Below are 24,217 nucleotides of genomic sequence, written 5' to 3'. Positions count from 1 at the left end.
CCCCAGTGGTAACTTCTTACAACACAGTAGTCCAATATCATAGAATATTCACATTGATACAATTCACTGATTTTTCTCAGCTTTCTCCAGTTTTACTTGTATTTGTGTGTGTGTGCACATGTACACAAAAGAAAAGGAGAATCTGCAGAGTCACTCCTTAGAGGTTCTACACATCCAACTCCTGCACTAAGGAGATACAGATGCCTTTGCAGAATATTTAGGGTGGAATCAGGGAACCCAGAGCAGTGGAAATATTAGAATAAATATCTTAGTATCTTGGAGGATACTCCTTTCATTTAATCAGTGGTTCTCAAACTTGACCTTATATTAGAACCTCTAGGATAGCTTGTGAAACATCACTTTCTGGGCCCTGTCCCCAAAGTCTGATGAAGTATGCCCTGAAATTTGGGGTTGTAAAATTTGCATTTCTAAAAAGCTCCCAGGTGATCTTAATGTTGGTTTACACTTTGAGAGAATTGGGCACTAAGGTGATAGGAAATATGTTGGGGAGGGGGCAGGACCAGCATCTTTGGGAGGGTCAATGGTGGCTGTCCTCTGTAGGCCAGGTTTGACAGTAGGAGAGATGAACATGAAATAAGCTGCCTGACATCAGTTGAGATGATGAGATGCCAGAATAACTGAAGCTAGGTGGCAGCACTTAACCATCAGAGGCAAAGAGGGTGTGCCTGATGTAATTACTGTAATAGGTAGGAAGGCTGCAGCGGCCATTAGGATGCCTTGGCCTAGGATGCAGTCATTTGTAGCAATGGCTAAAAGATCAGGATGCCTTTTGATTTAAAGAGAAGTTCCATCTCCTGAGTAAGGGCTCTTTGAAGACATTGCAAGTAGATATGCTGAAGATCAGTTTGATCTTTTCTTGAGGGACCTGTCCCAGGGTTGCTATACATACAAAGACTAGGGAATAGCCCAAATATTTGAGGATTATTATATGGGGCTTCTAACACTAATACGAGAAGACCCAAAGTGTTTTACAATCCTCCAGTTAGAGTTGAGGTATAGAAAAGCCAGATATTACATGGAATTTGACCCAAGCCAGTCTCCTGGGGAGTCTAATGGATATCTGAACCTGGCCTGTTGTTATTGCCTTGGATCCTGAATGTGTAATTGATGTAGACTTACTAAGTAGCAGCTCAAATTGGTTACTTTATCTGGAGATCCAGTGGTATTATGTTAGGAAGGGCTAAGTGGAAGCTCCTGAAACAGCCTTGGACCACCATGAAGAACTATATTGGCTCCAAAACAATGTGGGGTAGGTGTCTGGATCCTAAGGGATTCACTGGGGCATCTCAGTGCTTCTTGACCCAGATAGACACAAACAAGTATCTACAGTAACCATGGCACCCCAATGATGGCAAGACAGCCAGAAGTTCAGACCCTTTAGGGATGAAGGTCTGAGTCATTCCATCACACAAATAACCCAGACCAGCTCAAGTCCTGGTCAGGTGCATGTGGAAAATCATGAAATGGAGGCAGAGAAGAGAGATCATGAATATCATGGTCGTAGTATCAGCTGTGGCTCCAGGGAATTTAATTTGTTACATGAACACCCTTGCCTCAAGTCTTCACAGGGATGAGCTACCACCATCTGAATGGAACTCTGTGAATGGTTGAATTTTTACCTGCCCTCTCAGGGGCATGATTAGTATCTGTTCATAAAGATTGAGGTATGCCCTGTGTTTTGAGAGGCTTATATGACAAAAGGGCATGCATGGATCCAAGTATTTCAGGGGGAGAACAAATCAGACAGCTCTTCGTCACCACTTCAGGTCATGTCAACCTCTTCTTCCTGGAGGCTTCCTGTTTTGCCCAGCTGCCACTAGGCAGCCAACTTTGCATGGGCTGTGAGTCTCTTCACAAGGATACAGCCCAATACCCCATGCCCCATGCCTGTTCCAAGCCACCCTTGCCTTTCTCCCTGGAGCTTCCCTCTTGACACTAAGGCATGAGATAACCTGAAACTGTGCTCCAGCTAGGTATGCACAATTCAGGAGTATGGGTCAGTTATTCCCTTTGGGGAAAACCTCTGGAATACGATCCAGAGGACAAACTCTTCTTTCCTCCTCCATGGACTATCTTGACAAGCAGTACTTCCTATGACCACCCAGAAGAAAGTCCCACTATATTGAGCAATCATGTGAACTTGTGACCAAGCAGTGACCACCTCAGTGAGGTGCCCTCCTGTTGGCTCTTCCCTTCCCTGGTTCACTCCTCTTTTTCCTGACTCTTGGTTCCCTGGGACTGTACTTCCTGGTTAGTTACTAGCCTCAGGCTCTTCCTTTTGGGTAATACAGACTAAGACCAGAGTATACTATTTTATCCCAATTTTATAGATGAGAAAATGAGGCATCATGAAATTATCCAACTTGCTAAAGGTCACATATCTAAGTTCTTTACACTTAGGTCCATCTGATTCACGATCCAGCTCTTAATTAATAAGTTTAATAGGAGACAAACATGATCTAGTTACTGAAGACATCTGGAATGGTAAAAAAAAAAAAAACAAACAAAAAAAACCAAAACAGTTTTGTAGATTAAGCAGTAACAGTTTGAATGGGGAGGTACATAATAAAAGTCCTGGGTTATCAATGATCAGAGAGGTGAGATGATGGTTAATCATTGAGATTAAATACAAGGCGATACCTTCCCATGTGGAGTAGACCAGTGTAGCAAAAGTATTCTGTAATATGGAAATAGTGAGACAAAAACATTCTGCAGGAGAAATGGAAGGCATCTTAGTTTGGTAAACACATTTTATTTTATTTGTATTTTTTTAAGTTTATTTATTTATTTTGTGAGAGACAGAGACAACATGTGTGGGGGAGGGACAGAGAGAGAGGGACAGAGAGAGAATCCCAAACAGGCTCCACACTGTCAGCACAGAGCCTGATGTGGGGCTTGAACCCACAACCATGAGATCATGACTTGAGCCAAAACCAAGAGTCAAATGCTTAAGTGACTGAGCCACCTAGGTGCCCCTGTAACCATGTTTTAAAAAATGAGGAGAGGGAAGTTATGGAGAATGGAAAAGGAAAATAATTAAGAAATGGTTATAGAGCAAGGGGATTCCCCCTAATATATTGGCATGTGAATATGGAGAGGGGGTGAAATGAAAATTGATACACACTAGGGTATAAAGAACTAAGGTGAGGAAACTGTGCAGGGTTCAGAGGTGAGGGATATTAACTTACAAGGAGGCAAGTGGAGAGCAGGTATCAGGAGCTGGACCCAACTCCATGCACAGGCATGTATGGTATCCAGTCTCTACCTGGATCATATCAAGATAGGCCAACCCATTGTCACACAGGCATATGGACCATATCCCACCCACAGAGTGAAGGAAGATTGGTGGTTTTTTTTAAATTCATTTATTTATTTTGAGAGAGAAACAGAGTGAGGGAGTAGGGAAGGGGCAGAGAGAAGGAGAGAGAGAATCCCAAGCAGGTTCCACACTGTCAGCACACAGCCCTACACGGGGCTCGAACCGAGAGATCATGACCTGAGCCAAAATGAACAACCAGATGCTTAACTGGCTGACCACCCAAGGTGCCCCCAGGAAAATCAGTTTATTATCTGGAGTCTGCTATTGAGCAGAAATATGTTGCTTCTAACATATTTCCTGGCTGAACTATATATGTTTTATTCTGCTGTCTTAAGGGAGAAACCACTCATATATCCTTAAATACATGAGAGACAGGAGTTCAATTTTGCACTGCTAAACAGAGACTGCATGTTTAAAAACAAATCTAGAAAGTGGTACCAGATTAGAAGTACATTCACTGACTAAAATACTGAGGACTGTCTTCTGAAATCCAATAGCTAATTTGTCCAATAGGCCAGCCATGTTGGTTGACTCTTAACATAGAATCTGATGAAATCAAGGGGGTTAGTACAGAAGGTTAGTGATTTAAGAGTTAGGATAACAAAAGGATCCATTCCCAGCAGATCCAGATCTTGGTCCCTTTAGAATTAACTTTTTCAAAGGTAATAGGGCTTGAAATGCCAATTTACACCAAGATCTAAATGTGGAATACATGAACACAATGGGAACAGTTGAAAGAAGATCTCTGGCCATGCCACCATCATGCAAAAGCGTCCTAACTCATCCCCTTGTTACCGTCGTCCCTCAACCCCTCCAAGAATTTGTGCTCACATCCCAATAAGAACTATCCTTTAGAGACCCCAGTGAGATGATGTCATCTTTTTCTTCAAACCATGCAATGCCTTCCCCTCCCATTACAAATAAAATTCAAACTTTAGTAACACCCAGTCCCAAGGCATAACCAAGCTCCAGCCTACTTCTGTCACCTCGTATTTGGTGTTCTCCAAATTCACTGAGCCCTGACCCTGGCCCCAACCATACCAATGTTTCTTTTTTCTTTTCTGAAGTTTCTTTACAGGAGATTTATTACCATCAGGTCTCAGCCAAAAGGGTCCACCTCAGAGGGGCCTCTTCAACTTCCCAAACTATGGTAGTAGCTATTCACCTATACTTGTTTCCCATGACATTGTTGTTTTATTTCCTTTATAGTAATTTTTTTTATCTGAAATTATCTTGCTTATGTCTTTTTCTGTTCACCGTCTGCCTCCTATTACGAGAATATGATTCCCAAGAGCTAGAACCATTTCTGTCTTGTTCACACTGTTACATCACCAGAACCTAGAAAAGTGCTGGGAACAGATAGCCACCCACAGCCTAGTGCCTAAACAAATACTGCCCAGTGAAGGAGAATGAAAGTGAGTGAAGTATGCTTGCTTGATACATTTTCCAATCTGTTACCAGGATTCCTGCATGGATTTCTGCTCTTATTCCAAGGTGGTCCAAAAGGCCAAGCTCTCAGAGGAAAATGTCATTTAGTGTAAAATAACCACCATGTCTCTCAAGAAATTAAGAAAGCTATTTTATGCTCATCATGTATTTAATTTATTACTTTGCTTTGCATGTTGTCTTAGTTACTACTGTTTATATGGAGCAAGGATCAGCAAACTATGGCACCCAGACCAAATGTGACCACCTGTCGATTTTTGTAGAAAAAGCTGTACTGGAGCACAGCTGCAATAATTTGTTTATATATTTTCTGTGGCTGTTTTTGTATTGTTTTGTTCTTATTTTTGTTGTGTTTTTCAAGGTTTTATTTAAATTCTAGTCAATTAATGTATAGTGTAATAATGGTTTCAGGAGTAAATTCAGTGATTCATCACTTACATACAACACTCAATGCTCACCACAACAAGTGCCCACCTCAATCCCCATAACCCATTTAACCCATCCTCCACCCATCTCCCTCTATCAACCCTCAGTCTGTTCTCTATATTTGAGAGTCTGTTCTATGGCATGCCCCTGTCTCTCTTTTTCTCCCCTTGTGTTCATCTGTTTCATTTCTGAAATTCCACATATGAGTAAAATCGTATGGTGTTTATCTTTCTCTGACTGACTTATTTTGCTCAGCATAATAAACTCTAGCTCCATCCACGTCATTGCAAATGGCAAGATTTAATTCTTTTTGATGGCTGAGTAGTATTCCATTGTATGTATGTGCCACATCTTTATCCATTCATCAGTTGCTGGACATTTGGGCTCTTTCTATAACTTGGATATTGTTGATAATGCTGCTATACACATTGGAGTGCATGTGACCCTTCAAATCTGTATTTTTGTATCCTTTGGGTAAAGAACTAGGGGTAAAATTGCTTGGTCCTAGCACAGTTCTATTTTTAATTTTTTGAGGGCCATCCATACTGTTTTCCACAGTGACATCACAAACTTGCATTCCCACCAACAGTGTAATGGAGTTACTTTCTCTGCATCCTTGCTAACATCTCTTGTTTCTTGTGTTATTAGTTTTAGTCATTCTGACAGGTGTGAAGGGATATTGTAGTTTTGATTTGTATTTCCCTCATGATCAGTGATGTTCAGCATCTTTTTTATTTTATTGTATTTACTTTTGAGAGAGAGGGAGAGACAGAGCACAAGCAGGGCAGGGGCAGAGAGAGAGGGAGACACAGGATTCGAGCAAGCTCCAGGCTCTGAGCTGTCAGCATAGAGCCCGATGCGGGGCTTGAACTCACAAACCATGAGATCATGACCTGAGCTGAAGGTGGACGCTTAACCCACTGAGCCACCCAGGTATCCCTTCAGCGTCTTTTCATGTGTCTGTTCGTCATCTGGATGTCTTCTTTGGAAAATGTCTACTCCTCTCTTCTGCCCATTTCTTAACTGGATTATTTGTTTTCTGGATGTTGAATTTGGTAAGTTCTTTATAGATTTTGGATACTAACCCTTTATCCAATATGTCATTGGCAAATATCCTCTCCCATTCCATAGGTTGCCTTTTAGTTTTGTTGATTGTTTCCTTTGCTGTCCAGAACTTTTTGCCTTGACGAGGTCCCAGTAGTTCATTTTTGTTTTTGTTTCCTTTGCCTGTGGAGATGTGTCTTATATGAAGTTGCTACAGCTGATGTCAAAGAAGTTGTTGCCTGTGTTCTCCTCAAGGATTTTGATGGTTTCCTGTCTCATATTTCATCCATTTTGAATTTATTTTTGTGTATGGTGTAATAAAGTGATCCAGTTTCATTTTTTTACATGTTGCTGTCCAGTTTTCCAAACACCATTTGTTGAAAAGTTGTTTTTCCATTGGATATTATTTCCAGCTTTGTTGAAGTTGACCATATAGTTGTAGGTCCATTTCTGTTCCCTTGATATATGTGTCTGTTTTTGTGCCAGTACCGTATTGTCTTGATAACTGTAGCTTTGTAATATAGCTTGAAGTCTGAAATTGTGATGTCTCCAGTTTTACTTTTCTTTTTCAAGGTTGCTTTAGCTATTCGGGATTTTGTTGTGGTTCCATACAAATTTTAGAATTGTTTCTTCTAGCTCTGTGTACAATGCTATTGGTATTTTGATAGTGATTGCATTAGATGTGTAGATTGCTTTGGGTAGTATGGACATTTTGATGATATTTTTTTCCAATCCATGCACATGGAATGTTTTTCCATTTCTTTGTGTCCTCTTCAGTTTCTTTCATAAGTGTTCTATAGTTTTTAGAGTACAGATAGTTTACCTCTTTTGTTAGGTTTATTCCTAGATATCTTATGGGTTTTGGTGCAATTGTAAATGCATTCAATTCCTTGATTTCTCTTTCAGCTGCTTCATTCTTGGTGTAAAGAAATGCAACAGATTTCTGTATGTTGAGTAGACCACAACAGCTGTGCCGAGAATATTTCCTATCCAATCCCTTACAGAAAAAGTTGGCCATCCCTTGATACAAAGCAATATGTATTCAAAGATAAGAAGGTGTGTGACAAAAAGACCTGCAAAACATCAGGGGACAACTGAGAGCATTGGCTAATGTTTGCTTTGGATAAAATCCAGAAATTTTGATGGTGATCAAAGTAGAAGTATATCCTCAACATAGTCTTACATTAATGCCTGAGGGAGAACCCTACGTTTTGGTTGTTAGGTCAGAAATCAAGTTTACAGGGCAAAGACTAAGCTCCCCTTTCAGGCTAGTGCTGCATCCTTTTATTAAGAAATGTGTTGTTCTTCTCCTTGGATGCATACCAGCCCCCCATTCCCACCTTTGTTAGTGTCTCCTCTCCGTGCAGTTGGCAATGTGGGGAACACTGCCATCTTTGTGATGAATGGTTTCCTCCACTGAATTGCAATTACAGGTTTTAATCAGTTCATTATTCCACCTAGTTTTTTGGGTCCTGACAGTTATGCAGCAGAAACTAATTGAATTGGCTTTACCTCAAGGCATTCCCACAAGATCTTATCTTACCATTTGGGAGTTTTTTGTCTGATTGACCAACTTAGCCCTAATTTCCCTGTTCCAACCTAACAAAAAAAGGTCTTACTTTCCTATTTCCCCTTTGAAATATTTCACATTCTTTTCCTACTTTGAAAAGGTAAGCTTTATATTTTTAAAAAATCGCTAACCTACCATAGATTATAGTATAAACTGAGCTTCTTATATAAGAGGCTTTAGAGTGGTTACAAATAAACCCTTACTCTTTTCCATAAACTCTCTTTAGATCAGTTAGAAAAAAAACAAAAAACAAAAAACCAAGGATGGAAGAGCAGGATGCATTTTTTTAAGTTTATTTATTTATTTTTGAGAGAGAGAGAGCGAGAGAGAGAGAGAGAACACCAGGGTGGGAGGGGCAGAGAGAGGGGGACAGAGGATCTGAAGCGCGCTCTGTACTTACAGTAGTGAGCTCCATATGGGACTCGACCCACAAAATGTGAGATCATGACCTGAGCTGAAGTCTTATGCTTAACCGTTTAAGCCACCCAGGCACCCTGGGATTAATGTTTTTAACTCTTTGCTTCTCCAGGTGTTGCAATTTTTAGGCTATAAAAGAGGTATTGCCCAAAGATAATGTTTAGCTGGCTGTCCATGGTGGTATTATCCTAGCAAGGACTGTGACTGGGTCCTCAGGTTTTTGGGTGCCTTTTACAGGAATGACTCATGCAAAATTCCCCAGGTTTCATCTGATAAAGAAATCAAAATATCAGTTTATCAAGTCACTACAAGAGATATAACAGCCAAGGAGACCAGAATAATTTCCTTTCTTTGGTAAGCACATTATCTTCCTCTAGGAAGTGCTACATGAGAAGCCAACTTATAACCAGAAGACTGGTGAGTGTAGGTTTCATGCGATTGCTGATAAGAAGATTACATAGTTGACAATAGATACCTAACTGCATTCACGTACTATTTTGAAGTTGCACCATCAAAAGACGACAAAACCCCATTGTGGGTTGGAACAACTTATCCTCCGAACAGTCCTGGATGAATATCTCTAGTATCGGCCTCTACAAAGCTGATTTTTTACATACATTTTATTGAAACATTCTTGTTTTAGATATTGTCAGATAATCAATTACTCCATTAAAGCCTACCCTTTCTGCTTTCTGCTTTCTGCCTTCTGCCATAGAAATGCTCATCCTCTGAAGGCCATGTTTCTGTATTTCATATTTGATCTGTTGCATGCTAAATTTGTCAGTTTGATTCACAAAGTTCTGGAGTATCTCACTGTGGTTTCTATGTGCTATCAATATATAGCAGACTTCCTCAACCTTAGTACTACTAACACTTTCTGGCTAATATTTTGTGAGAGGCTGTCCTGTGCATTATACAATCATAAACAGCATGCCTGTCCTCTTCTCAGTGGCTGTCAGTGGCAAGCCCCCTCCCTTAGTTGTGAGAACCAAAAATGTTCCCAGATGTCACTGAATCTCTCTTGGGACCCAAAGACCCAAATCATTCCTGGTTGAAAACCACTAGTATATAGGATAGAAAATGAAAAGGAGAGACTCTTTTTAAGAATCTAGGGAAAGAGCCTTTAACCCAGTCAAGCCAGATCCCAGCTTTTGTTCTCTGAGGTTCTCCTTCCCATAATCAAAGTGTTTATGAAAAGCAAATCTTAACTCAGACTTCTTTTCATGAAATTATTATGTTTAAGTATTTTTCCAGGCAAGTCACAATTTTCCCATATCTCATTGGGCAGAAAGTTTATAATACCTAAGCAGAGAATGTTGCTTAGTTATACAGAGCATCATATTTTTATTGAGAGAGAGGAGTATTTCATAATGTGAGACACATATGGTCTCTGTCAAAGTCCACAAGTGACTGAACCCCAAAACCTACCTAATGTGCATTTTAATTCCCTTTCATTAGAAAGCAGAATCATAGAGCTTGGGATTGAAGAACCTTCTGGTTCAACAACTTCATTTTCAAATAAGGATAATGAATCTTATAGGAGTGAATTAATGTGCCTCAAAACAGGATGAATAAGAGAGATTTGAACTTGGGTTTTCTGACATCAAGTGGTGTGGTTCTATACTATATAGTTTCACATTTTCACATATGTGTGTAGGTGATATACTGGGAGTTCTACTTCAAGATATGATTGTTTATACATTACATATAGGCCTTCTATTCCCCACCCCCATTACCATACGTGGTGATGTTGTTATAATATTTTCCAGTACATTCCTTCTGCTCACAGTCAGTGATATGCCTGTATCTGTCATGAGTATGGAGTACATCATGTTTGGTTCAGGACCCGAGAGTTTTCTGGTCCAACTGGCAAGTGGTCTCATCTTAGAGCATCTTTCTCACCTATCAACTTACTGGAATTTTACTCCCAACTTTAAAGAACTATTGACAAAACAGGAACTATTTCTTGCTGCGGTGCCTGTGTGGTTCAGTCGGTTAGGCATCTGAATCTGTTTTTTTTTTTTAAGTTTATTTATTTTGAGAGAGAGAGAGACAGATCACCAGCAGGGGAAGGGCAGAGAGAGAGAGAATCCCAAGCAGGCTCTGCACATCAGTGAGGAGCCCAACACGGGGTTCGAATTCATGAACTGTGAGATGATGACCTGAGCCAAAACCAAGTCAGATGCTTAACTGACTAGGCCACCCAGGCACTCCAAGCGTCTGACTCTTGATTCCACTCAGGTCATGATCTAATGGGTTCCTGAGATCTAGCCTCATGTTGGGCTCTGCACTGACAGTGTGGAACCTGCTTGGGATTCTCTCTCTTTCCCTCTCTCTCACCTTCCCCCACTCACACACTCTCTCTCTCTCAAAATAAAGAAATAAACTTAAAAAAAAAAAAAGAACTATTTCCTGCTAATGTCCTTGGTCCACAAAGCTTAGGTTCCTAAAAGCCACATCCCAAGATGCTGCACCCAAATACACTATCTATTCGTAGAGATAGTGTGTCTTTCTCATTTCCATCCTCTATTTTCAAAGCTATCTCCCCGTGTTTTCTTCCATCATATTTGAATCACCTATGTCCTTGCCTTTTTGTTTCTTTAGGCCATGCCCCAACCCTGCTAGTTCTCCAGAATTACAAACAAAAGTCTTCCCAATAGAATGTGTACATTAATTTTTTTTTTTTAATTTTTTTTTCAACGTTTTTAATTTATTTCTGGGACAGAGAGAGACAGAGCATGAACGGGGGAGGGGCAGAGAGAGAGGGAGACACAGAATCGGAAACAGGCTCCAGGCTCCGAGCCATCAGCCCAGAGCCTGACGCGGGGCTCGAACTCACGGACCGCGAGATCGTGACCTGGCTGAAGTCGGACGCTTAACCGACTGCGCCACCCAGGCGTCCCTGTGTACATTAATCTCATTGCAATTCACAAACAGCAGTCCAAAGACCTTTACCACCCCTGTCAAAAAAAAAAAAAAATGTACCCTTTGAAAATAAGAGTATACAATTGCTTTTTTTCTAAAAATGATTTAATTGTTTTCTTTTGTCCCAATCTAAAGTCCCTAGGACATTTAGCCCAGTGTTTCTTACACTTGAGGAGCCCAGGGCTCCCTAATAGTTTGGGAGAAGGGAACAAAGGTGGATGGGGAATGGTATCTCCTTGCCTTAAGCCCCAGGGAGCTGCTCTGCATTTCTATGTGGCTTCTTTTCAAGAGGAAGGAAGAGGGTAGGGCAATTGACCACACAAAATGTAGTTACAGCTGAGAGGATTCAAGTATGCACCATTCAGTGTTAGTTAACTAGATCCTTTCCAGAAGGTTATTTATTTATTTATTTATTTATTTATTTATTTATTTATTTATTTATTTAGCAAAACTGAGAAAAGGGAAGGACTATAAGGAGTTAGGACAAAAAAGGAAAATACCGCAGTAAGGAGAGAATTCTATGTGGAAAATTGCAAGCCCAGTAGTTACATGCTTAAATGAAGGTGAGAATTCCAGAGAATGCTTTGCTGTGATATTAATGTCTTGAAGGGTTTATGATAGCTTTTTTCTAAAAAATATATTTTTAATGTATTGTTTTAAATTTTATTTTTAGTCAATTTGTCTCTGACACTTAGCATTTTCAGCATACATATCAGGATTTGGGCTCTAGAGTCAGAAAAATCAGGTTTATTTTGTTATTTTTTTAAATGTCTATTTATTTATTTTGAGAGAGAGAGCATACCAGCATGGGGAGGGGCAGAGAGAGAGAGAATCCCAAGCAGGCTCTATGTTGTCAGTACAGAGCCCCACATGGGGCTTGATCCTGGAAAATGTGAGATTGTGACCCGGGGCCAAAATCGAGAGTCAGACGCCCAACCAACTGAGCCACCCAGGCGCCCCAGAAAAATCAGGTTTAAATACCAGCTCCAGCACTTGTTAGACATAGTACTTGCATATGTTCTTAAATAACTATGAGACTCCATTTCCTCAACTCTACGGTGGAGCAAATCAATTAACAGACTGACTCATACTAGATAGTCAAGAAAGGCAAGGAAGGTAGATGAACGGATATGTGGGTGGGTGGGTAGAAGAACCTGAAACTCCGAGTCTATCAGGAGACTAAATTTAATCTGAATTATTACTTGAAGGAAACAGCTTTGTTTTGCTGGCTTTCATCGACAGTGCAAAAGAATTCAGTGTTCATTCTTCAGGAAGGGCAAGAGACCTCAGCCATCAATATCAAAGAAAGTGCAACTTCACCTGCCTTGAGTGTTTTTGCTTTTAGGAAGTGGGAGGCTTTTATTAAAGTGGTGGCACAGGAATTGCCTAAGAACTTTGTTCTAGACTCTGAGCTCCTCAGAGAGATCGATTTTTCTCTAATGAACCAAACCTTTGAAACCTGATCTGTGATATTGCAGACACCTCTGCCTGAGCTCTGTGGCCAGGCAGAGCCCAGCCCAGCCACGGGGCTGGTCCTCCGTTTCCATTTCAACGTAATTAGAAGGTTTTCTTTTTCTGAATCCGAAACTGGCTGGCAGAGAAATGGTACGGGAACATCCCACAGGGTACTTTGGAGGAATGGGCAATCTAACTGTTGATGAGGGGGCCACAGGGGCTCATTATTATGTAGGGAAATGTTCCTCTGTGCAGCAAAAAGGTAAGGGGTTATGCTTCATGCTGTTGAGCTCATTATTTGGCTCATTCCAATTAGTACTGGATCCAAATGGAATAATGTATTTTTCCTTAATTCTTCCAGTTATCCAAGTACTCTATGGGAGATACATTCTTTCCTTCCAACTGGAAGCACAGAATACCTCTTCGCTAGAGGCCTGGTGATTAACACAGCAATTCTGTCAGAGGTATAGCCTTCTTTGCCAGCGTGCAATTGGCCATCAGGCCCAATGATGAAAGAGGGGCTGTGCTCTCTCTCCCTTGCTTCCTTAATGACCTTACTAGGCAGTGAATCCCATCTGGAAAATGCTTGCAAGCCTCTCAGTGTGTAATTGCACCGAAGGTAGGGTTTAGGGCTCCTGCAAACAGTTCAGATGTCACATCTTGGGGCAGAGAGGGCACCATGATTGGAAGGGAGTTAGGGAGAGTGGATCTGGGGACACTGGGAAGCAAAGAGCAACAAGTGTTGACTGTGTGCCTCTGACTCAAAGCTACAGATGAGTAAACGATATGAGCATCCTTAATGAACAACAACAGAGAAGTCAGTTGCCTCAAGAACACACATACATCTGTATCCACCACAGCTGGTTGCTTCTAACAGGGATCTCTCCAGAGGAGGAGCACATGTGATCAGCAAAACTTCCCACAGCCCTGCCAGCTTGATGGTCCTGCTGTGGATAGAATGACAGATGTTACAATCGCAAGAGCAGTATAGATTAAATGAAGGCACCATGGGGCTGGCCTTATTGTTATTTTTTTAAACAGTGATTTACAGTTGGCAAGGGTCAGAATTATAAAGCAAAAGGAACGAGGTGGGTGTAAGAAAAAAGAAGTAGGGATTAGATTCAAAGAGTTTCCATCCATGGTAAGGATAGTTGATGAGCAATTTAACACTGGAAAATTGACCAGAAAAACAGCCAGCCAACCAACGAGCTAGGGTTTTTGTTTGTTCTCTTTTTTTAAGTTATCTGCAGAGAAATTTAGCTGAGATAGAGGTACCTCAAACACTCCCCAGGCAAGGGAATAGGGCAGTATGAATAAATGTTTACCTTTCTCTTTTCAACCCTAATTGCTTCACTGAATTAAAGCCTTCTGACAGCTGAATGCTGTGGCAAGACCTCAAGAATCTTATACTCAAGTTGTTGTTGTTTATTTGCTGTTTTTTTTTTTACAGCTTTATTGAGGTTTAATTTACATGCCATAATTTTCATCCATGGTGAGTAAAAGAGTCAATGATTTTTAGTAAATGTTAATGGCTCTGCAATCACCACCACAATCCAGTTTAGAATATTACCATCATCCCAGATTTACTTGTGCCCACCTGCAATCAATCCTACTACCCCTCCTCCCAGACTCAGCCCGGGAAATCACTCATCTTCCTTTTTCTAGAGACATTTCTCCCCACCCCTGCAACATTTCATATAAACAGTATCATATGATATGCTATCCTCTACATCTGGCTTTTTCACGTAGCATAGTATCTTTGAGACTCATCAGTCTTATAGCATATATCCATAGTTCGTTCCATTTTTATGGCTGAATAGTGTTCTGTTGTATAAATAGAATGCCACCTTTGGTTTTTTGTTCACCCATTGACAGACACTGAGATTGTTTCCAGTTTGGGGATATAATACAGTGCCGCCATGAACATCCATGCACAGTCTTGGTGTGGACATCTGTTTCAATTTCATTAGGGGTGGAATCTCTGGGTTATGTGGTAAGAGTATATGTAATTTTAAGTCACTGACAAAGTTTTTTTAAAGTGGGATAATTGTTAGTGTCTGTATCTTTTCTTGCGCATGGTTAGCCCTTTATACATCTTCTTGGTGAAAGGTTTATTCAAATACTTAGCTCATTTTATAATTATCTGGGTTTTTTGTCTACTTATTAATGAGTTATAAGAGTTCTTTGTATATTCTAATAGAAATCCTTTATCAGATATATAATTTGCAAAATACCATCTTCCTGTCTGTGGCTTGTATTATGTATTTTTTTCACTCTGTTTTCACTCTGTTTTCTGAAATACAAATATTTAAAAAATTTTAACTTTATTATTTTGCATCATGTTATTTTATTTGTAATATTTTGTTTTATATCATTATGTAAGTTTATTTGTTATTTTTCACTCAATCTATTAGATCTGTATCATTATGGAAGTACCCACTATCTTGGTATCTAAAGATTTATAGCATGTTTTAAAAGTAAAGTCCTCCAACTTCACTCTTGTTTATTCTGGGTCCTTTACATTTCCATATACATTTTAAAATCAGTTTGTCAATTTCCACAAAAATTCTGTTGGCATTTTGATGCAGATCACTTTGAATCTGTAGGTTAATTTGGGGACAATTGTCATCTTAATAATATTGAATCTTCTATATGAACATAGAATGTCTCCCCATTTATTTATACTTTCTTTCATCTCAGTTATTTTTTTTAGTTTTTAGTTTATGAGTTTTTACTACTTTGTTGAATGTATTTATATTTTTATATGTTCCTGTAACATTGCTAAACTAAGTTATTAGTTCTAGAAGGGTTTGTGTGTGTGTGTGTGTGTGTGTATTCCTCAGAATTTTCTACACACAGAATCAGGTCACCTGTGAATAAAGACAATTTTGCTTCTTCCTTTCCTACCTGGATGTCTTTTTAAAATCCCTATTGCACTAGTTAGAACCTCCAGTACAATGTTGAATCCTTGTCTTGTTCTTGATCTTTAAGGGACATTGAGTCTTTCACTGTTAAATATGATGTTAGTTCTGAGATTTTCATTAATGCCCATTATCAGATTAAGGGAGTTGTCTTCTAGTCCTAGGTTAAGGGTCTTATAATTAATGGGTGTTAGATTTTGCCACATTCCTTTTTAGGCAGCAGTTGAGATGATTATGCTGTTTCTTTCCTTTACACCATACACTGTACCTAATATGCTGTGCACTATAACAAAATACACTATATTGTTTATAACATTAATTGAGTTGTGAATATTCAATCAGCCTTACATTGTTAAGATCAATCTCAGTCATGGAGTACAATTGTTTTTGTATTTTGCTTACTGGTTTACTGGTACTTTTGTTAAACTTTTTAAGAAGTTTATTCACTTATTTGGAGAAAGAGAGAGAGAGAGAGCACATGAGTGGGGGGGTGGGGAGAGAGAGAGAGAGAGAGAGAGAGAGAGAGAGAGAGAATCCCAAGTAGGCTCTGAGCTATCAGTGCAGAACCCGACACAGGGCTCAATCTCATGCACCATGAGATCATGACCCGAGTTGAAATCAAAAGTCAGATTTCAGTCGGTCACCGAGGCACCCAGACGCCTCAATGTTAAATTTTTAATGTTGATGTTCATGAAGAATACTCACCTGTAGTTTTTACATGTTTTTCCCTTGTAATGTTTTTCTCTGGCTTTGGTATCATAGTAATACCATCATTGTACAATGTGCTGGGAAATGTTTTCTCCTCCTCTATTATCTGAAAGATTTTGTGAAAGATCAGTATTATTTTATCTTTTTTTGATAGAACACCAGTGAAGCCATCTGGGCCTCAGTTTTTCTTGGTAGGAAATTTTTTAATCACTAATTTAATTTCCTTCCTTGTTTTAGGTCTATTTATATTTTTAATTTTTTTCTTTAGTCAGTTTTAGCAAATTGTGTCTTTGTAGGAATCTGTTCATTTCATCTAAATTGTTGGATCTTTGCTCCCTTAAAAAAAATACCGTTCAATTTAAGGTTATTTTATTCCTGATTTTGGTAATTTGCTCTATTTATTGTCAGTATAAATATTTGTCAATATTGTGGATCTTTACAAAGATCCAACCTTTGCCACCTATTGAGGAAAGTCCCTTCAGAGCACCCATGAACTGGACCGTGGCAACTGGAAGCTCCTCACCCCTATTCCACTCCTTGGAAGTGCATTCTGCTTGCTGTCCCTGCTCCTAGAGTTGCTGCAAGGACATAGCTTTGAGATAGTGTTTTAGTGCTGAGATCATCTGGATGATATACATGATTGAGCCCAGTGAAGGTCTCTATATAAACTTTGAAGATTGTGTCATGCAGGTACAGAGATCTACTCATCTTACAGCTGCCCCAAACAAACCTCTTTTTTAAAAAAAAATGTATTAATTTTTTTTTGAGAGAGAGAGAGAGAGACAGACAGAGCGCGAGAAGGGGAGGGGAAGAGAGAGAGGGAGACACAGAATCCAAGGCAGGCTCTGGGCTCTGAATGATCTGCACAGAGCCCAATGGGGGCTCAAACCCACGAACCTCAAGATCATGACCTGAGCAGAAGTCACAAACTTAACCAACTGAGCCACCCAGGTGTTCCCCAAACAAACCTCTTAAGTACCCATTAATCCCTTGCTCATTAAGCCTGCCATCTACCAATCTGGAGTGGCCTCTTTCTTTGGTCTCTCCCTGCTCTTCCTAACAGGTTAGTCTGTATTTTTCTAGTCTGTTATGGTGGAAGGTTAAGGTACTGATTTGAGACACCGTCTGTTCTTCCAATATAGTTATTTAAAGCTATAAATTTCCTTTAATCACTGATTCACCTGCATCCTATAAATTTGGATATATTATGTTTTCTTTTTCAATCAGTTTAAAACATTTTCTGTTTTTTGTGATTTGTTCATTTACCAATGAGTTGTTTACATATGAATTTCTTAAATCTGAATATTTGGGGCATTCCCTCTTTCTTCTTTATATCTGATTTAATTCTGCTGTGGTGAGAGAACATATTTTGAATTTGAACTCTTATAAATTTACTGAAACTTGTTCAGTGGTCTAGAATATGATCTTTCCTGAAAAATGTTCTCTGAAAACGAATGTGTATTTTACAGTATTGGGTGAAAAGTGCTATGTATGTCAATCACATCAAGTTAATTAACAGTGATTACAGTAATTACTGATGTGCCTGGGTGGCTCCATCAGTAAAGTGTCCGACTTCAGCTCAGGTCATGATCTCACAGTTCGTGAGTTCGAGCTCCCTGTGGGGGGCTGACAGTTCAGAGCCTGGAGACTGCTTTGGATACTGTGTCTTCCTCTCTCTCTGCCCTTCCCCTGCTCACACTCTGTCTCTCTCTCTCAAAAATAAGTACAAACATTCATTTTTTTAAAAATATTGTTGTACTATATATTTGTATTTTTACCTCAGTCATATTTTTCATTTGTTTTGGAGCTTTGTTGTTAAGTGTGCATCCATTTATAATTATTGTGTCTTCCCAGTGAGTTGATCATTTTATCATTTTTGAATATCCTTCATTGTTATAGTGATATTTTTTTTCATTTATTTTTATTTATTTATTTATTTTTTTTTTAATTTTTTTTATTTTTTAATATATGAAATATAGTGATATTTTTTAAACAATGTACTTGATATGAATATAATCATTCCAGTTCCCTTGTGGCTATGTTTGCATAGTATATCTTTTCCACCTTTTTAATTTCACTCCATTTGTGTCTTTGAATTGAGGTGTGTCTCCTGTAGAGAAGATATAGTTGGATTGTGATTTTAAAATCTGGTTTAACCATTTCTCCCGTTTGATGGGAATACATAGTCCATTCACATTTAATGTAATTATCATCAGATTAGAATTACACCTACCAGGTATTTGCTCTTTGTGTTCTACAGGTTTCTTGTCTTTTCTGATTCATTTGAAGCCTTCATTGGTGTTAAATGGACTTTTTAATTGTGTCATTTTAATGCCTTTGTTTGTTTTCTTACTATCTTAAAAAGTTGTTTTTCTAGTTGTTGTTCTAAGAATTACAATATGCAGCTTAGGACAACCTACTTTAGATTAATTCCAAATTAATCCTTTTCTTGTCTTCTTTAGTTTTTTATGTGGATTCAGTTACCACGTGGTGTATTTTATTTCAACTTAAATGAAATGAAATATTTTTAAGTATGTTTCTTATAACATGTCAGCTACAAATGAACTCTTTCAGCCTTTGGCAAATGTCTTTTATTCTGTTTTCATTTTGAAAGATAGTTTGTCAGGACACAAAATTATTATTGACTGTGGTTTGTTTGTTGTTGTTGTTGTTGTTTTTGCTTTCATCACTCTGAGTATGTTATTACATTGCCTTCTTATTTCTGTTGTTTCTGGTGATAAGTCAACTGTTGGTTTTATTTTCTATACTCTGTATATAAGAACATATTCTCCTCACATTTTGCCATGAATGGGTTGGGTACATGTGTCTAATGGATCTTACTTGGAACTTGTTAAGCTTCTCTGTTTTGTAGATTATATTGTCCATCAGATTTGGGGAGTTTTTGTCCACTATCTTTCAAATATGGCATTTCTCTGTCCTCTCTCCTTGTGGGAGTCCACTGACGTGTGTCTGGGTACTTTCTGAGTTTCAGGTCTTTATTCATCATTACTTTTTCTTCTCTGTTCTTCAGGGTGCATAATTTCTATTGATCTATATTTAAGTTTACTGATTCCTCCTTCTGACATCTCCATTCAGCTATTGTTTACCTCTAATGAAATTTTCATTTTACTTATTATTTTTCTGACAGGCAAAACAATTTATTTATGTAGACAAAGTGGTTTACAATGATTTGTAAACAGTCAACAGTGATTAATGAGGTTGTATTAGATAAATGGATTTTTTTTCATATCTTACTGTGTTGCCCCAGCCAGTGTGCATCTCTGGTTTTACTGAACATCCACAGTCAGCAGCCACTTTTGCCAATACTGCAAGATGAAGTAGCCCTTCGTTTTCTACGTATAAGGCCTGAGCCCTTAACGAAGCTACGTATGCTTCCATGGCAAAGTCTGTAGTGTGCTGTAGAAAGAAAAATTGACATTGTAGCTATAGTCATTTTCTGTGTTATGGAGCGAATTACTACAAGATTAGTGACTTAAAATAACACACATTTTTCCAGGTCCTGTCATGCACATGTGAAGACAGAGTCACACAGTGATATGTGGATAACTTAGATTCTCTTTCGTTTACTTTGCTTGTGTGCACAGTTTTCTAGTCAGCTGGGTATAATTGAAAAAGTTAGCAAGGCCACTTATTACTGTGTCTTTTCCCAGATTTCCCTGCTACATTTCCAACTCCTCTGCCATTTCATTGCTTAGCCCAACTAAGTCTGCATCTCAGACTAACTGAGCAGCTGCTCTTTCATTCATTGGTGGCAGAACTAGCTACGATTATCAACAATGCTGTTAGTACAGGGTATTGTTTTCCCACTTGCTGCAAGTAAGGTCAACCCTCTCCATAGATGAAACTCCAGTTTTCACAGACTGGCCCGTTCTGGTAGAACTGTCATGGCAGTAAGGGAGGGGGAGGAGATGGGAGTAGCCCCAAGCAAGAATGCCACAGACTTCCAATTGTCTAGTCTTTCATGAATAACTGCTCAGCTTGGTGTTTGCATATGGTTGATTTCCAATGCCCAAAAATATTTTTTTAATCTTTTAAAAATATTTTTTTTTCTAGTTTTCTAGTTGATTTGGGGAGGGAGAGAGGATTTGCTGAGCTAAACTCTGCCATATTGGAAGTTTGGTCTCAAAAGGTTATTCTTGAAAGAAAGAATAAATGAATCAATAAAAATGTAGCTATCAGGGACACCTGGGTGGCTAAACTGGTGAAGCTCCCAACTCTTGATCTCAGCTCAGGTCTTCATTTCAGGTCATGAGTTCAAGTTCCACATTGGGCTCCACACTTGACATGAAGCCTACTTAAATAAATAAATAAATAAATAAATAAATAAATAAATAAATAATGAAAAAAGTAAAAAATAAGAATGCAGCTATCATAGTTCCCCCATTAAAAAAACATTAAAACATAGTATCCCATGCTCATTCTTTTTGTTATCTATCAGCCCCCCTTATGATCTTAATCTATATCTTTGATTATTAATACCTCTTCCAATATGTGGTTTCTAGAACTGGATATAGTATTGCAGGCATGGTCTCACTCATTCAAGCAATTATAATTTACTGCTGTAGGACAGATTCCCTGAGGATCTATCTGCCTTTATTAATCGGCAACAATAAAAGTTCATCTTTTCAGTAGACTTTGTTTAGGCTCAGACTGAGGGTCCATCGTGGGGAAGTAGTGAGAAAAACCACTAGGATAAATTGGTGTGGGAGAAATTTGGGGTTGATATCATAACTGTCTATCTTTGATGGTGGCGATAGAAATAGCCACAGGAATAAAAGCCGGCTGTAGTAGAATGAATAAAAACCAACATTTCTTGAGGGCTTTTCATGTTCAGGCACCATTTTAGGTGCTTTACAGGTTAGTTATTATTCCTTTAATCTCTGCAACCCCACTGATGACAAATCCAAAATCAGCTGGAGTAAGCAACCTGCCTAAAATCGTAGAGCTGGTAAATGGCTGAGCTAGAGTTTTAGTGTGGATACTCTGGATCCAGAGCTGGGCACTTATCGAATATGCGGTGCTGCTCATTATCCAGAGACGGGTGTTTTCTCATTGGAAGCTAATCTGGGAATGCCTTGCTTTCTCATTGCCAGTTCTAAAGGAGATTGAGGGAAGATTACTGCTGTAAAATTTTAAATGAGTCCAATTTACAGCACATTTTAGTATTGCATGGCTCCAGTTCATGCAAATGTCTCTGCTTCGCCTCAAAAAATTGCAAGTCCCTAGGAAAAGTCCCTAAGAAGCAAGCCCTCTGGTTGCTGAAGCAGTCAGGCTGCTATGCACATTGAAAGTACCTTCTGCATAATAAGTAGCCATCCCCTCCAGTAGAACAATTGCACGCAAATCAGGATGGGGCTGGGGAATTCAAATCAGAATCGCTGGCAGCCACTGGATCTGAGGGCATTAGATAAGTGGAACAAGAGGTTGTGAAAATAAGACGATACTTTCCAATGATTTTTTTTTTTTTTTTTTGGCCAATCTCATGCAAACCACAAAGAAAGAACCAGAATAGCACGTTGCAGGAGAATCACGTTGCTAAAATCATGATAGATCTTACAAGAGATGAAAATGGAATCAGGTCTGGGACGGAGAAAGTAACAGCTCTGGCTGATTTCATCCCCCAGTTCCAGAAGTGACAGAAATGGCACAGGTTATGCCAGGCTTGGCCTCTTCAACCCACTGAGGCCATTTCTATTAGCCTGTGAGGCCAAACCCTCATCCTAGGAGAGCAAGGCTTCTCCTGTGTCAGCAGCATTATGCTTGTCTTGGAAATGGAGTGGACAGGGCCTCCGTCCATGATATGCTTTCATTTTAATGGGAGATTCACTGAAGGAGCTCTGTTCTTTTCAATCTTGTTATGGTTTTGAAAATGAAGAAGGATTTGTTACTCTCCCCACTGCTTCTCCAGTCAATCATTTTGGCCAAGGAGACCCGAACGCTGTTGATCTAGGATTTCCATAGCATAAGCTTATCCACCTAAGTGCTGGTGGGATGCTCAATCCCTCTCAATCCAGTTGTGTTCAACAGGAATGATAAGATGTTGTCTGGCTATATCCCAACTATAAAATGCCTGTATAGTACCGGCTGAAATGTACTGATAACTGGGTTCAAAAGGACAGTCATGTTCAGGGCTTGGGAAGTAGAAAGATGTTACCATGCTTGCTGCCTTAGGCTATGGACATTACTTATTCATTGCTTCATTCATTATTTTATTAAATATTGTCTGCACATGGCATGGATTAAATGAGGAGGAATTACCAATGTGCAGAGGACACGTGCATTGCCTTATCTGAATTTTCCATCTTATCTCTGACACTTCCACTCTCCCCCGTCCCATTGTTCGCTCCTGTCCCCATCTACCACATGGCCTTTTTGTGAATAGAACTTCACAGAGTTTTACCAAAGCATCAAGCACTCCATTGCCCTCAGACCACCGGTGTCCCATCTGCCATGCTGCCTCTTTCTGTTTTGTTTGCACCTATTTCAGATTATCTTTTCTCCATCAGATTCTTTTTTCTCTCTCTCCCAGATTATCTTTTCTCCATCAGATTCTTTTTTCTCTCTCCCTCTCATTTCCTTTGGAATCTGCCCAAGATTTTTATTAACACGGAGAAAGAATAATTATTGGTACACTTACTTAAATTCTCTGTGGTCATTTCCTTCAACTATGAAATGAGAATGATAAGAGTACCTACCTGATATATTGCTGTAAGGCTTAAATGAGATGATATTAGCGAATTCCTTAAAATAATACACAACACGTAGCAAGCATTCATCCATTACTCTTTATATCATGGGATCATTCCAAACACTGTTTTAAAAAACTACACAGTAATTTTCTTCTGGTAGCCAAAAACATCAATAATAATGGGTAACATTGATATTAATTATATGCCATGTGATACACCTTATCTCATTAATTATTACTATCTCTATTTTACTGATAAGGGAACTGGGCTATAGAAAATCAGTAATAGTTCTCTGACGTCACCCGTAAGAATGTGTTTGGATGGGCTTTAAAAAAATTTTTTTAATGTTTATTTATTTTTCGAGAGAGAGAGAGAGACTATGAGCAGAGAAGGGGCAGAGAGGGAGACACAGAATCTGAAGCAGGCTCTAGGCTCTGAGCTGTCAGCACGGAGCCTGATGCGGGGCTCGAACTCCTGGACCCTGAGATCATGACCTGAGCCGAAGTCAGACGCTCAACTGACTGAGCCACCCAGGCGCCCCTGGGTGGGCTTTTTGATCAACTGTTGAATGGACTAGATTTATGAGGTAGTTTAGACCACCTGAGTAAGGGTGAGTGAGGTCCCAAATCACAGCAGTGGAGGTCCCCGGCTCTTATCTCTTCCAAGTGCATTCCTGATAACGTCAGCCTCCTACTATTTTGGGAAAGAGGGCAACACGTGGGAGAAAGGAGTACAGGTGTAAAGTGCAGAGGGAAAAATGACAGCCAGAACTGTGGGTTCTCTTGTTCCTGCGAATACAAATCGCAGGGATCTGGGGCAGGTGCTGACGCTGTGTCACAGCTCAGTCTACCGGAACTGGTGCCCTCAGACCACCTGACCCTGTAGGGACGGGGCACAAATGACTGATGGGGGCAAATAGTGAAGACAGAAAGGCCCATCTCACAATCAAGGACAAGACGTTGCTGCTCTGCCCTGAGCATCCAGAACTAGAAATGTGTTCGAAGTGATAAGATACATATTGAACTGTTCAGTGAGTGAAACTCTCTGTCTTCCTAGAATTTTATGAAAACTCTTTTAAAGGAGCACATTTTTCAGACCAAATCTGCCAGGCTTAGCTCCGCCTGATTCATGGATTCCCCCCCAGTTCTTCTACTGTCAGGGTCCCTCGAGTGGCAACTAGTATGATTTAAAAAAAAAAAAAACAAAAGCCTGGGTCTTGGTAGGGGCAGGGGCAGGAAACAAAGGCAGGGCATGG

The 24,217-nt window shown here is 39.5% G+C and overlaps 1 protein-coding gene across 2 annotated transcripts in view; it reads left to right on the top strand.

Annotated features, from left to right (window-relative positions):
• AGBL1 (AGBL carboxypeptidase 1) overlaps positions 1-24,217 on the top strand; it is an 832,432-nt gene that overhangs the window by 671,670 nt on the left and 136,545 nt on the right. The window lies entirely within an intron of this gene.

The sequence above is a fragment of the Panthera pardus genome, unplaced genomic scaffold, assembly GCF_024362965.1.
Source record: "Panthera pardus isolate Hobbes unplaced genomic scaffold, ASM2436296v1 HiC_scaffold_24, whole genome shotgun sequence".
Lineage (NCBI taxonomy): Eukaryota > Metazoa > Chordata > Mammalia > Carnivora > Felidae > Panthera > Panthera pardus.
This window is presented reverse-complemented; position numbering and strand designations above follow the sequence as displayed.